We start from the raw sequence: 16050 nt of genomic DNA, 5'->3' as shown, positions 1-16050 counted from the left end.
AAATCTCTTGTTCTCCGTTTACTCTAAAAATATAGCCTGATATCATTTAACCCATTTAAACTTTGGTTCTTTCCCGAATGTTAACAATTTCCTAAATAATTAAACTTCATTGCTGGGGCTAACGTTCTAAATCATACGACATCTTATGTTTCATACAACTTATAATACTTTTGCAAATAGTCTTTGAATTTTTTCCAATCCTCCTCCATTGCCTCTTCTCCCAGGTCCCGGATTCTTGCAGTCATCTCAGCCAGTTCCATGTAGTTCATCAGTTGCGTCTGCCACTCCTCCAGTGTGGGCAAATCTTGGGTCTTCCAATACTTGGCGATAAGAATTCTTGCTGCAGTTGTAGCATACATAAAGAAAGTTCTATCCTTTTTTAACACCTTCTGGCCGACAATGCCCAGAAGGAAGGCCTCTGGTTTCTTGGGAAAGGTGTACTTAAACACCTTCTTTAACTCATTATAGATCATTTCCCAAAAAGCCTTCAGTCTTGGGCACGTCCACCAGAGGTGAAAGAATGTCCCTTCAGCCTCCTTACATTTCCAACATTTATTATCAGACAAATGGTATATCTTAGCGAGTTTGACTGGGGTCATGTACCACCTGTATACCATTTTCATAATGTTTTCTTTCAAGGCATTACATGCCGTAAACTTCATACCGGTGGTCCATAACTTTTCCCAGTCTTCTGACATGATATTGTAACCAATGTCTTGAGCCCATTTTATCATGGCTGTTTTAACTATTTCATCCTGAGTGTTCCATTTAAGCAGCAAGTTATACATTCTCGAAATTACCTTGGTCTTTGGTTCTAACAACTCTGTCTCAAGTTTCGATTTTTCCACCTGGAATCCTATTTTTTTGTCTTGCTTAAAAACCTCATTAATTTGGGCATAATGTAACCAATTTTGCACCTTATCCTTTAATTTTTCAAAGCTCTGCAACCTCCAATTACCTCCAATGTTTTCTATTATTTCCCAATATTTCGGCCAATATGCCTCCATATTGGATGTTTTCCGAGCTTTGGCCTCTATTGGTGAAATCCACCTCGGAGTTTTACTTTCCAATAAGTCTTTGTATTTTTTCCAGACCATAAATATTGCTTTTCTGACAATATGGTTTTTAAACATTCCATGTGTTTTCCCCTTGTCATACCACAAATACGCATGCCAACCTAACGAATTGTTAAAGCCTTCCAGATCTAGGACATCAGTATTTTCCAATAAAATCCAATCTTTCATCCAGCAGAAGGCCGCAGCTTCATAATATAACCTTAAGTCCGGCAGGGCAAACCCCCCTCTCTCCTTTGCATCAGTTAATATTTTAAACTTTATTCGGGGCTTTTTGCCCTGCCAGACAAATTTAGAAATATCCTTCTGCCACTTTCCAAAACAATCCACTCTGTCCACGATCTGCAAAGCCTGAAACAAAAACAACATTTTTGGCAAAACGTTCATTTTTATAGCTGCAATTCGGCCTAACAAGGATAGTTTCAATCTTGACCAGATTTCTAGATCTTTTTTAACTTCTGACCAACATTTTTCATAATTGTCTTTAAATAAATTCAAGTTCTTGGAGGACAGATTGACCCCCAGGTATTTCACTTTTTTAACAATGTTTAGTTCTGTTTCCCTCTGAAACCCCTCTGTTTCAGTAACCGTCAAGTTTTTCCCTAACACCTTAGTCTTTTGTTTATTCAACTTAAAACCCGCCACCCGACCAAATTTCTGAATCAATTCCAAAACTCTTTTTGTGCTAGATTCTGGCTCCTGTAGTGTTAAAACTAAGTCATCTGCAAATGCTTTCAGTTTATATTGTTTCGCTCCGACCCGTATTCCTTGTACCTGCCGATCCTCCCTTATCATTTTCAGCAAAACCTCCAGGACTGAAATAAACAACAGAGGGGATAGGGGGCACCCCTGGCGTGTTCCTTTTTCAATATGAAGTTCTTCAGTCACCACATTGTTCACTATCAACTTAGCTTTTTGTTCAGAATAGATTGCCTCTATTCCATTCTCAAACCCCCTTCCCACTCCCATCCCTTCCAAGTTTTTCTTCATAAATTTCCAAGAAATGTTGTCAAAGGCCTTCTCCGCGTCAATAAAAATTAACACCGCTTTGGTGTTAATATTTGTTTGTAAGAGTTCCAAAATATCGATAATGTTCCTGGTATTATCATACAAATGTCTACCTGGGAGAAAGCCTGCTTGGTCCTTATGGATTACTGCATTTAATACCTTTTTAAATCTGTTAGCCAAGACATCCGCAAATATTTTGTAATCCACATTTAGGAGTGAGATGGGGCGATAGTTCTTAAGTTGAGTCTTTTCAGTTTCCACTTTAGGTATCAATGTGATGGATGCTTCTTTCCACGTATCTGGTGCCCTCCCTCCCCCCATAATCTGGTTGCAAACCTCCATTAATGGTTGCATCAAATAGTCTTTTAAAGTCCTGTAGTATTTGGAGGTAAGTCCATCGGGGCCCGGAGATTTGCCTAATTGCATATTCTGAATGGCATCCTCGATTTCCTGTTGTGTTATTTTACAATTCAAGATTGATCTCTTCTCTTGAGATAATTTTGGTAGGCCATTATCTTTCAAAAATTGTTCTATCTCGGTTGCCTCCTCGGGTTCTTGTGTGTACAATTTTTTAAAATATTTCTGGAAACACTTTCTAATTTCTCCCGGTTTCTGAAAATTTTTCCCTTCAACTTCTAAGTTGGTAACGTAGTTTAATTTTTGTCTCTTTTTCAACTGCCAAGCGAGCAGTTTCCCACATTTGTTCGCAGATTCAAAAGATCTTTGTTTCATTTGTTTGATTTTCCATTCCACTTCTTGGTTAATCAATTTCGCATATTGTGACTGGTGAAATTTGATTTCTCTTAAAGTCTCTTTTGATTTTGGATTCACTCTTAATTTTTTCTCTCCATCACTTATCTTCTCCAATATCTTATCTTTTTTACTATTCCAAAGTTTTTTCTTGATTGTATTCTGTTGTATCAGAAACCCTCTCATAACAGCTTTACTTGCGTCCCAGATAATTCTTTTTTCCACCGAGGTATTCAAGTTGATTTCAAAATAGTCCTTTAGAGTTTTTTGGGCCTTCTTTACGATCTCTTGATCTCTTAACAGGTTGTCATTCATTTTCCATCTGAAGGAGTCGGCAGTAGTAAATCTCATTTCCATTTTCAAAGCGTTATGGTCGGAGCAAGTCTTTGGGCAGATTTCTATTTTTGTAGTCTTAGGTGCCAGCCCTCTAGTTGCCCAAATTTGGTCGATTCTTGTCCATGACAGGTGGGCCTCAGAAAAAAAGGTTCCTTCTTTACCTAGGGGGTTTCTCGTCCTCCATAAATCAATTAGGTCCATATTGTCAGTTAGTTCAAAGAAAGTTTTTGGTAGTCTTCCGTCTTTAGTCAAATTCTGATTCTGTGACTTATCCATCAAAGTAGAGACGACCCCATTCATATCTCCCATCATAATGATGTTGGAGTAGTCCAGATAGTCCAGTAATGTCTCATGCAGCTTCTTATAAAATTCTGATTTCCCCTCGTTTGGTGCATAAATTCCTAATATCAAAACTTTTTCTCCTTGGGTCAGAATTTCAATAGCCAGGATTCTTCCTTGTTCATCTTTAAACAAAAATTTTGGTGATAGATTCTCTTTGGCGTAAATCACCACGCCTCTCTTCTTAACTCTATCTGATGAAATAAATTCTTGGCCTAATCTTTTATTTGTTAACACCTTCCTGTGTAGCCTGGTCACATGAGTTTCTTGCAAGCAAATTATGTCCAAATTCTCTTTCTTTAATATATGGAAAATCCTTTTGCGTTTTTCTGGGGAATTCGCGCCATTAATGTTCCAACTATAGAGCTGCAGAGACATCCTGTATCAATCTGTTGTTACTCTTGTTGGGTGTCTTCTTTTTTGTCCAAATCCGAGGGTGGTGGCTCTTTTCCTAGCTCTGGTGGTGGCCAAATAGCTACCGCTCCTTTCTGCAAATCTTCTCCGTGGTCGTGTAGGAACTTCTGGCTATCCTCTTTCGTTTTGATTTTTATCTTCTTTCCTTTGTATTTGAACGAAAGGCCTTGTGGAAACTCCCACCTGTAAGGTATTCCGTTGCCTCTCAAAAGTCCAGTTAGGTCAGTGTAGTTAGATCTTAGATCCAGTAATTGTTTAGGTATGTCCTTGTAAATTTGTGCTCTTCTGTCCTGGATCTCAAGTGCTTTATTGAAATGTAGGTCAAGTAGCTTGTCTCTCTCCTGCTTAGTCCTTAAGATAATCAAACAATCTCTAGGTCTGTCCTTCCCAGCAGCCCTTCCCAATCTAAATGCAGTTGTTATTTTAAAGTCTGTATCTTCGTTTATACCCCAGAATTTAGAGAATTCTTCTGTCAAAAAGCCAGTCAAGTCCTCTTTCTCAATCTCTGGGATAGAGCGTAATCTCAAATTATTTTCCCTGTTTCGCAGTTCCACCAAAGACAGATAGGCCTGCTGGTCAGTAATATGTTTATGGAGTGGCCTTACCTCTCCTTTCAGTTCCTCCACTTCTTTAGTTACTGCTTCTACTTTCTCATTCGCAGCCTCGGCCAATTTTCGATTTTCAGATACAACGTCCTTTAGGTTTCCAATATCTTGTGAATGCTTAGCCACCTGTTCAGAAAGTTTGTTGATTGAAGATGTGGCTAAGTCAATTTTTGCAGTTTGATCATCCACTTTTTTGTTCAAAATTGCAAATTGTTGTAGCATTTCCTCTAGAAGAATGTTGGATCCCCCAGCTGCCATATCTTCACTTGTTAATTGTTCTGGTTCTTCAGCTGGGGTTGTTGGTAATGGTACAGCCTGTAATACCGCAGGGACTGAAGATCTACGGCCCTGGGAAACCAAAGTTGTTTGTACCAATTTGCCTTTCCCTGCTTTCGACGCAGCTCTTGTTTTTGGTTTACCACTCATTCCACACTCATTCCACACCTGTCTTTGGATTCAAGGTCAAGCTGTCCAAAGTTCCATGGGAAAGACAGGCCTCAGAGTGAGTCACCAGACCACAGAGAGACAAAACAAAGTCAGTTCTCAGGAAATTGTAAATCCCAAACTCCACTAGAGGGAGTATTGTTCAGTTCATGAAAGAAGAAACAAAGTTTCCGTCGCCATTAAAGTTCCTACAGTTAGTTAGATTAATAAATGTCTTTAGAGAAGAACTTTTCCTTCTTGCAGAGCCCTCTCAATTTTGCCACAATAGTTTCCTAAAAGGTGCAAAATACAGTTGCTTAATTGTATCCACCGGTAGTGCCTCTAAATATCTGTTTCAACTTTGTAAGTGTATCCACAACACAACTTTTTGCCCGCTGCAAAGTCCGGGACTAGGGATTTTCAAGTCTTTAAAGTTTTGAAAGTTTTAGCGGAGAAGAAACCCCAAGTAAAATAGACACAGTCACAGAGAAATAAAGATAACTTGCCTTTCCCTTCAATTTCCGAATTTCTCCAGACGTATGCTGTCTCTCATTTAAAAGCCCTTTTGTACTGCTTCCAGCTTGTCAGTTTCTTTGCCTTTGATCATTAAGCACCTCCGGGAGACGGACTTCCTTTTTCTCGTCTCCCGCTTTCAGCCGAATTCACAAATTTGTAATCCAATCTCAAATAAATCCTACTCACGAGTTGTTACTTTGTAATCCAATGTAAAGGAAGAAAGGTCGGCGCTCATCGGTAGCAGCTGCGCGGCTTCACTCCCGCAGAAAGAGCGATGAATCCACAGCACCGCTTCCCCTCCGCGCTTCCGGAGCCCCTTACGGGGTCCCTTCTTCGTTTTGGGGGTCGCTCTCGGTGCCCGCCGGATCCCACGGCCACGAGCTCGCTCTGCTCGTGGTTTAACTTAATGGGTCGTCGCTTCGCCGTAGCGAACAACCCTTTTCTGCGGAGCCCCTCTTTGCTGCGCAAAGAGGACCGCCATTACACGTTTCGCGCCGCCTCCGGAAGTCCCAAAAGAGTCCCTTCAGCAACCCCTTCCCCCATCCCAACTCTTGCTTAGTGTTCCCTGCCCTGACCTTCTCCTGCCCCCAGTGCATTCTGGAAGAGCTAATATCCCAAAAGAAAAAGGAAACTTGGAGAATAATGGCTCTGTACTTAAAAGTAAGAAAAATATCTGGTTACAACTTTAACCAAAAGTGGATGAACACCTGCAGTATTCTTGCTTTGTTTTAATGCATTTTATTGTACATTATATCTTGTAAGTTGTAGTTTCTGTAATTTGCTTTGGGATTCTTTCTGGCAGTGGTGCATGAATTGAATGCACTGAAATTGAATTGTAAATTGAAATTAAATTGAAATTATGGTAGGAAAATATGCACCAGAAGTCTAGTGAAACCAGCCACCGTATTTCTAGGAGATCTCCAGTTTTGGCTTTAGAAAAGCAAATGAAGCAAACAGCCTGATGCAGAGAGAAAAGCCCAGAACCAGCCAAGTTGGAGAGGGTGCCAGTCCTCTATCCCTTTATCTGTATATTACTCTGGTAACCACACTGTCCCATCTGTCTGCAGTCACTGGTTGGAAGAAGCAGACAGCAGCTTCAGAAAGTCAGGTGAAGCAGTACAGTACTTATGCACACCATGGCTTAGAAAACAGGCGGATGCAAGTCAAGAACCATGCCCTTTCTCACTCACACTCAGGGGTGAGGGACTTTTTTTTACCCCAGGGGCTGTATCTCCTGCTGGTCAACCTTCTGAGGGTTGTATACCAGCAGGTACAGCAACAGATGTGACAAAAGTTAGAGGTTTTTAGATAGAGATACATGCATACATCCATTCTTCATCCAAACAAGCAAGAGGCAGTATTTCAGTTCAGGAACACATTCCAACCAAGCAAAAACTCTTGAGGAGAGCATAGAGTAGAACCAGTGAGAGGTGTGACCTACACTATAGGTGTGGCCTGAGAAGAGTCCCACAGGCTACATAGAGAGGCCCAGAAGTCCACATTTGGCCCCAGCTGCTGAGGTTTCCCCAGGCCTGCTTTATCTAGAGAGTCTTCTCTTGCAGCCTAAATCATGGCTGCATGTTGCACATGCATGAACACATATCCTGGCATCTTCATAAATTGGATGTTGAAGCCATTGTTTGAAGGGGGCTTGCAAATAATGTTTTTGAGAGTGCCTTATTTCCGTTTGCTTGCTTGTTTTTATTAATATTTTTATTGAAAGAATTACAATTATAAAGAAATAAAGTAAGGGTGGAAAAGAACAAAGATGCACACACACACACACACACACACACACACACACACACACGTAATATACTCCCATACATTCTTACATAAACTGATATAGTGTTATTATCCTAATACATATATAGATGTTAATAGTCTACTATATTCTGTATAAACTCATTCCAGATGTATAAACACATCTCTTGCTCATACCCTGACATCGCTCAGATTTCCTGGAATGCTCCCTAGCCAGTGGGATATGATTTAGACTCATGAAGAAGCACTGCTTTTCGAAGAACAAATCCAGGCATAGTGAAATAACATCTAGGGACTTGATGATATCGGCATACATAAGCAGGTAAACACATTTCATAGAATCATAGAGTTGGAATAGACCACAAGGGCCATCGGGTCCAACCCCCTGCCAAGCAGGAAACACCATCAGAGCACTCCTGACATATGGTTGTCAAGCCTCTGCTTAAAGACCTCCAAAGAAGGAGACTCCACCACACTCCTTGGCAGCAAATTCCACTGTCCATCAGCTCTTACTGTCAGGAAGTTCTTCCTAATGTTTAGGTGGAATCTTCTTTCTTCTAGTTTGGATCCATTGCTCCGTGTCCGCTTCTCTGGAGCAGCAGAAAACAACCTTTCTCCCTCCTCTATATGACATCCTTTTATATATTTGAACATGGCTATCATATCACCCCTTAACCTCCTCTTCTCCAGGCTAAACATGCCCAGCTCCCTTAGCCGTTCCTCATAAGGCATCGTTTCCAGGCCTTTGACCATTTTGGTTGCCCTCCTCTGGACACGTTCCAGTTTGTCAGTGTCCTTCTTGAACTGTGGTGCCCAGAACTGGACACAGTACTCCAGGTGAGGTCTGACCAGAGCAGAATACAGTGGCACTATTACTTCCCTTGATCTAGATGCTATATTCCTATTGATGCAGCCCAGAATTGCATTGGCTTTTTTAGCTGGCACATCACACTGTTGGCTCATGTCAAGTTTGTGGTCAACCAAGACTCCTAGATCCTTTTCACATGTACTGCTCTCAAGCCAGGTGTCACCCATCTTGTATTTGTGCCTCTCATTTTTTTTGCCCAAGTGCAGTACTTTACATTTCTCCCTGTTAAAGTTCATCTTGTTTGTTTTGGCCCAGTTCTCTAATCTGTCAAGGTCATTTTGAAGTGTGATCCTGTCCTCTGGGGTGTTAGCCACCCCTCCCAGTTTGGTGTCATCTGCAAATTTGATCAGGATGCCCTTGAGTCCAACATCCAAGTCATTGATAAAGATGTTGAATAAGACCGGGCCCAAGACAGAACCCTGTGGCACCCCACTAGTCACTCTTCTCCAGGATGAAGAGGAACCATTGATGAGCACCCTTTGGGTTCGGTCAGTCAGCCAGTTACAAATCCACTGAGTGGTATTAACTAACATTTGATATTAACTAACATTTCAGGTATACTGAGTGGTATTAACTAACATTTGATATTAACTAACATGCAGTTCATTTTACATAGACCAAACACATTTACAATGTTATATCTGCACAGATTTTCAGTGTTTCTGAACTGAGAAATTAACTCTTAACAAAGTTTTAAGAATATTTTAAGAATATTTCTGATATGAAGAAAAAAGCTGTTACGTGAAGAGCATCCCAACACATTTTAAGGTACAATGGATGTCCTGTCAGAAATTTATGATACACAATGGAAAGTACAAATGGAAAGTGGGGGTGGCCAACAGATAGGACCTGATATGAAATGAAGCTTCCCGAAATAAGCATTAGTGTGTTGATTGTCTGGAAAGTGGAATAGCTCAAAATTAAACTGTATCTCCAAGTGCTCTAGTCAGATTGTATACTAAGAAGGAAATGCCTGTAGCCACCAAGCTACTAATCAGGAATGAGGTCTTCCCCAAAGCTTGGATGTGTCTAGCAGAGGTAGGCAAGTGACTCATGGGGGGACAGACCTACAGCTATGGAGTTATTTAAATTTAGCCACCAAGGATTTCTCTCCACTTACAGAACATTTGTTGTTTATGCATCCAATATGCAAGTGAAGATTCTAATATTCTCAACCACACTGCTAAACTGGCCGACACAATAGTAGCTTTGCCTCATGGCATTCTTACTCAGCCTAAATAAGAGTAACAATAGTAGGCAAATGATCTTAGTAAAGAAGATAACGCAGTAGGACAGAAGGGTCCCAGTAGTACTGGAACAAGAGCACAGCGCATTTTCTGGGGTTAGCACCTACGTCCCTCTATCGGAGACAGCAACATAATATCCACAAATCTACTCGGCCCCTGCATACAAGAGATAGCTCAGTAAGCATAGAACTGGGGAGTGAGTAGCACTTCCCATTTCACCTCTAGTGGTGAAATGTGATGCGCGGTCCCTGAAACAAGTTGTGGTGAAGCAGAAATGAGAAGCGTATGGCCCCACAGATGTTTTGGGACTCCAAACTCCATCAGCCCTAGCCAGCATGGATAATAATGGTCAGGAATGATGGGAATTGTAATCCAATAACACCTGGAGGCCCATCTGGAGGGTCCTTGGGTTCTAGGACTACTTCCTTTGTAGAATGTCTCTTACATGCCATGTGTTGTCTCAAATATTGCTACAACTGGACACACTCCTTGCTGTCTCAAATAGCATAACAACAACAGTATGAATGTAACAAGATATAAAATCAACTAAGGGAGCTTAGTTTTAGAATGTCGCTACTATACACAATTGCATTATTTATTTTACATGAGTGAACAGGCAGAAGGAAGTAAAAATAATTTTAATGACATAAAAACGTAAGACAAGCCTTCCTGATCAGGCCAGTAGCCCATCTAGTCCAACATCCTGTTCTCACACAGGCCAACTAGATGCCTGTGAGGAACCTGCAAGCAGGACACAGCATAAGCAAAGTCCCCTCTGCCTCTGACCTTGGAGCAGAGCCTAGCCATCATGGCTAGTGTCTCCTGATATCCTTATCATCCATGAATTTCTCTTTTAAAGCCATCTAAGTTGGTGGTCCTCACTGCTTTTCTTTTCTCCCACCTCTCCTTTTAGTCACCAGGTTTGGGAGCTGCAACAGTGGCATTCTTCCATATCAATCAGAGGGTACCAAAAGCAGATGTGCAGTGCCTTTCAAGGGCTGAATGTTTCCCAAAGCAACTCTGATTGTGAGTCAGAAATAACCATAACCAAAACATTATCTGCTGTTTCAAAGGGGAGACGCTGATATGCAGCAAATGATTGAGAACTGACTCGTTGAGCAATTAAATTAGAAAAGTTCTTCAATCAATGTGGCAGTGTATTTAACTGCATTTGTATTTTCCCTCCTGTCTGCAGTGATCTAGTCAATCCAAGTGACAAGCAAAACTGACCAGCTCTAGCCTGGCTGCCTCCACAGAATGAACTGCATCTGTCATTGAAAAAATAGGTTAACTTTAGGATTTCCTGCTGCAATCACAGCAAAAATAGTTTCCTAAGAGGTCTCTGAACTTGTTACACTTGTTACTGTCATCATTGAGGGTAGGCTAACATTTTGTGCCCCAATACTAGACAAACTGGCAATGGCTAAATTGTTTATTTTTGTATTTACAGCATTACGATCCTGTCAAGGGCAAAACAATTTTATTTCTGCAAGCATAAAAAACAACAACCACGTTTCTGATAAAATCAACAGTCCAACAGGCATGTATTATGAAGTTAATAGTCTGTCAAGACATTAACAATGTTGATTCCTGAAGAGAAGTCGAGAATTTTTAAAAGACAAAACGGTGTTTATCAGATGGGACAGATTGCTGCTTGTCTGACCGACTTAGTTTGTGTGACAGAGCTATGAGCTGCCTTTGGGTTCACAAGTCCTTCAAAACCAAAGATTCATGCTAATAGAAAGCTTTTCAGTGGAAAGCTCCCAACAATCTGAATTAAAGTTTTATTTATTGGCTTTGACCATCTACTTCTGTTATCAACCATAAGGGCCCGCACACTTCATCAACTCTCAACAATAGCCGCAAGCTTGGACAATCTGTCTTGTGTCTTCATTGGGGTAAAACTTCAATGGAGCAGCATCGATTAAAGAGCAACCCACGCATAAAATGGAAACTCATTAAAATGGACTTTTTCAAAAGGGGGGAAAACCTCCGTTCCAATTGAATTGAACTGTTTTTATTTAGGAGATGAAAGGTCCATTACCCAGCTATACATTCATGTGGTCTTGGCTTAAGTGCTTTCTATTTGACTTCAAACTTTGGTTCCTTCCCATGTCTTTTTGAGGCTTTCAGAGCACAATGAGAATTCAATCCTTACTGCAGACAGTGTAAACCTTATAACAACAACTCAGGGACCTTTTATGTTTATCATTTTGGCGACATCTCTTTTATCTGGGTGACTGGGGAAAGAACAACGGGCTGCTTTCACATGTATTTGTACAGATTTTTAAACATTCTTCCAAATTAGATGGATGCCCTCTAAATAGTAGAGGAAGCTAAACATAACCCAGGTGTAGTCATTTGCATTATAGATGGAAGACTGCATAAGCGGTAGACGTCAAGATAGCTTTTCTGAAGTGTTTATATGCAAACTGACTTGCAGCTTACTGCCTGAAAACCTCACCTTGAACTTATTATGAGGGCAATAATAATATAAAAACCACACTTGGTAACCTGCGCTACATGGAAACTTTTATTTAACACACAGCATGCCTGTAAGTGTGCAATCTACAAAGCATGATCAAAGCTAAGTAATAATATTCCAATTGCCTTCGAAGGAGATGATTGAACACTAAATGAAATGAACTATATTCTCAGTTACATACATATACTGAATGTCAAGGGAAATTTGTTTAACACTGTGCAGCTACAAAGAAATATTCACTGAGTCTGCTACTAAAGAGCCTGACAGTGGAGGAAAATGAATCCAAAAACATTATTTAAAAATCATTACATCATGTCCTTATGTGTTCAGATGCCTTTCAATATACAGACTCTTAAGTCCACTTCTAGTAGATTGTAAGCAATTACAATCTTTTTCAAAGTCTTGCTTTCAAAACTCATTATATAAAAATATATACTCAGCCCAAACACACTATTAGGCAACAGGTTCAGTTCACTGCAATGCTATAAAATGACTTCATCAAGAATTCAGAACCAAACTGGTTTGCTAACCAGCCGGCTGTGTAACATTGCCATTGACTTTGAAGACACAAAACTGCTAAAATATAATACAGCAAATTCAACTTTTTGACAACTTCCAAGGCCAAAATAAAATACTGTACTCTGTACAACACACATTTTCAAAAGTAAATAGATCTGGAAGGTTAATAGGATATTCCAATTCTATTTTAATATAAATCTATATATTATTTCCTAAAAAGGAACAAGAGTCAATAAAAAAGTAAACACTCCAGGAACTGCTTACCACTCCCCTGTGTGGTGGCAAAAAGTGTCACTACTGCTTCTCAGGAAAAAAAAATATATATTCCAAACTGACTCCACCCAGACTTGTCATTGGCTCCTTCTGGGCAGGAAGGTGTAGAAGATGCCTTCCTGACTCAATGGAACTTTGCTTAAGCATCAATGTCTTCTAGCATGTCTTGTGTTTCTGACCTTGCTCTTCAGTCCTGACTCCTGACTTGTTATACTCGTCCGGCTTTCTGGTTTGCCATCTGACTCTGAATATGATTCTGACTTCTGGCTTAGTATTACTGATCCTACCTTCTGGTTTTCCCTTGGATTCTGATTGCCCTCGGATCCTGACTCCAAGTTCCAGGCTCTTGATTCTTTCCAAACTATTACCCAGTGGAATGATTCCTTCTCACGATCTGGACACTAAGCTTCCGTTACTGCAGTCCAAGATTGCATTTTCTTCTTCAACAGCTATGTTTTTCAAGCCCAGTTTGTGGTCAGCTAAATTGTGATTGTATGATTATCAAGCTTTTGGCTGCTTCTCAGTTTCTCTTACCTGTATTAAAACAACTGTAAACCTGCCAGCAGTCTAGCATTGTACAGTCTCAGCCATAAAATGGTACTCTAGAGTGTAGAGGTAGAAGTAGGAGACAGAAAAAGCCCTGGTTTAGATATTTCTAACTTTATCAAAGAGGGTGGGGGTACTCAGGATTTCATGTATGTGGAGGAAAGAGTTTCATCATAGCCCATAGCCAGCGTGGGAGCAAGCATGTAACAGATAATCTTCCGTCAACAGTTAGAAGAAAATGGTTCAGATATGCAAAAACAAAACAGGATTGCACATCACTTGCCCATGGGACCTATTACTATGACGAATGTAACTCAGTTTGTCCGGGGCATCACAGAGGGCCAGGGAAAATTTCATGATTACAAAAGCACATCACAACCAGGGGACTTGCCTCTAGGTCTCTGGACAGCCCAGACTGTATATTGTGTTCCGTTCATGAATGTAGCCCAGCAGCAAAGTTTGGGTGTTAACATGAGATATTTTGGAAATGTATAAAAGAGGGAGGTCCCAATAGACTCCTTTAATTGGATTACTACTCATTTAAGGCACTCTGTTTCATGAGTACCTTTCAGATACTTAGTACAGGTAGAATGAACAGGGAAAAGGTGGCAAGATTAGTATCCCCAGTAAACTGGGGATGGAGCAAAAAATAATTCAGGCACTGAGGTCAAGGAAGATAGTTATAGATTTGGGATTCAGTCTGGATGATATCCATGGATCCCTTCGAAACCTGTGATCCTTTGTAGGTGAGGGTAGAATATATAAGAGGAAATAATCCAAAGCAGTTCCTTTGTTAAATACTGCCATTTATGTTGTCCTTACTGAGTTGATAGTGACATTACCTTGTGAAGTAATAGTCAAATTGTTAGCTAATACTGGGAACTAGAGACACAGGGCATGTCTTACTCTGTTCTGGACCTAAAGCCGAGTTTGCGACTTTCCTAAAAACCACATAGGGAGGCAAGATCTGCTGGAATGTTAATGCAGTGAGCCCCCTAATCCTATGCTCTGTCTACATTGCTCTTCATTCCAGAGGAACCAAACCCTGAATAAATACTAGAATCGAAAACGTTTTTATTGCTCAGAGACTGGTGAGTGGGTGTAACACTGTTGTTGTTGTTGTTGCTGCTGCTAATAATAATAATAATACTATCTTTTTCCCTAATGGGACTTAAGGTGGTTTACAGATCAAAATGGAAGGCACCATGTTGGGTATCCCTCTCCTAGTGGATAATCATTATTTCTATTAATACTTTCTACAGAAGGAAACTTTAACAACTCTTGTTTCCAAAACCAAACCAATCAGAAGTGTCACTTAATTCTGAATTCCTAGGTGCGTTCCAGGTACTGATCCTCACTTGATGACAGCTTCCAACAAGTATGTGTGAGAAATAATCTATCTTTATCAAATTCTGCTTTGGAAAAATAAGTTTTTCCATTGTGAAGCAATCACTTCATTGTGCAAATTTTACCCAGCCACACTTATTCATTGGCAGCAGTGGTAACAAAAAAAGTGTTTCTAGAGACTATTTACAGTATAGCAAAAACATTTAGTACCAGTAGCTTAATCAAATGTAAGAACATCAGACAGATAGGGTGTTTTTTTAATTGTCTCATTTAGTTTTGAAACATAAGGCCCTGTTCACTTCATTTAAGTCTCACAATGAAGGGAAGCCTGATCAATCTGTCTTGTGTCTTCTTAGGGCGAGACTGCAATTGAGTGGAAGCAACAGATGAACAAAGCCCACATTCAAATCTGTAGCTCATTAAAATATGTTAAAAACGGGGTTAAATCTCAATTGTAAGTGAACAGTGGTTGGCTCCTTTCAGCTACATACATTTGATTAATAAACCATACATTCATTAGCTCTGAACCAGTAGTCTTCCAAGTTGAATTTGAATAAATAGCTCTACTGTTTAGACCTTTAACTAGCCTTGAAAAATGTTTAAGCAGGGAAAGTTTTCTCCTTCGGTTGTTTTGGAGAGTCCCCCCCCCCTACATACTAATGACAAGGAACTCATGGGAAAAAATATATCAAAATGTCAATTCCTTTTTGTGACTCTTTCTGTGGACATACAACAGAGTTTAGATGATAGATGATAGATGATAGATAGATAGATAGATAGATAGATGATAAATAGATAGATGATATAGATAATGATAGATGATGATAGATAGATAGATGATAGATGATAGATAGATAGATAGATAGATAGATAGATAGATAGATAGATAATGATATATAGACAGTGTTTTTAAAATGCATTCAGTATCAACTATTCCACAAAAACACTGTCTGTGAGGAGTGACTGTAGCCTGCTTGTAAGTGAGGGCCTAATCACATGTAGGAGATTAAGGTGAAACAGAAAAGCATGTTGCTTGGAGAGCTGTCTATAAGCCAAGGAGGAAAAGACATAGAACAGGGGTAGTCAATGTGGTACTCTCCAGATGTTAATGGACTATAGTTCCTATCCCTGCCCATTGGTCATGCTGGCTGGGGCTGGGTGCTCATGGAAAGCACCATGTTGGCCATCCTTGAAGTAGTAGAGGAAGGTTCTCCTGTGCTTTTCTTTGAACCCAAAGAAGCATGGAGACAAGGATGAGTTTGTCAGAAGTGGTATATGTGCAACTTCCGGACCAACCTGAAGGGCAGCCCCATATGTAATGCTTTACATTGCTGAAGCTTCTAATGCATTGCTCGCTGCAGCCAGGCTCCCCCTGCCCACAAATAGATCTAGCCATAGCTGGGAAATGGTGCTGCCAGTGACGATGTTGGGCAAAGGATCTCTCTCCCTACCCCAAGTATGCACCTGCTCCTCCATGGAGAGTGCATCCCTATCTAGAAAGGGCAAATTAAAATACAGTGGTACCTCGGGTTACAGA

At 40.3% G+C, this 16050-nt stretch overlaps 1 protein-coding gene and 2 long non-coding RNA genes across 4 annotated transcripts in view; 2 read left to right on the top strand and 1 right to left on the bottom strand.

Annotated features, from left to right (window-relative positions):
• The window catches only part of LOC309538503, a 98351-nt gene that overhangs the window by 14018 nt on the left and 68283 nt on the right, over nt 1–16050 (bottom strand). The window lies entirely within an intron of this gene.
• CYP7B1 (cytochrome P450 family 7 subfamily B member 1) overlaps nt 1–16050 on the top strand; it is a 107578-nt gene that overhangs the window by 28783 nt on the left and 62745 nt on the right. The gene's annotated exons all lie outside the window — the stretch shown is intronic.
• LOC309538507 lies at nt 12522–14952 on the top strand. Of its 2 annotated transcripts, none has more exons than XR_014222251.1 (3): nt 12522–13711; nt 14429–14544; nt 14870–14952. It is a non-coding gene; the product is annotated as an uncharacterized lncRNA (long non-coding RNA). The 2 variants fall into 2 exon arrangements; XR_014222252.1 differs by lacking the exon at nt 12522–13711 and adding an exon at nt 14212–14257 and having other exon boundaries at nt 14500–14544.

Source organism: Podarcis vaucheri (genome assembly GCF_965113315.1).
Source record: "Podarcis vaucheri genome assembly, chromosome: 8".
Lineage (NCBI taxonomy): Eukaryota > Metazoa > Chordata > Lepidosauria > Squamata > Lacertidae > Podarcis > Podarcis vaucheri.
This window is presented reverse-complemented; position numbering and strand designations above follow the sequence as displayed.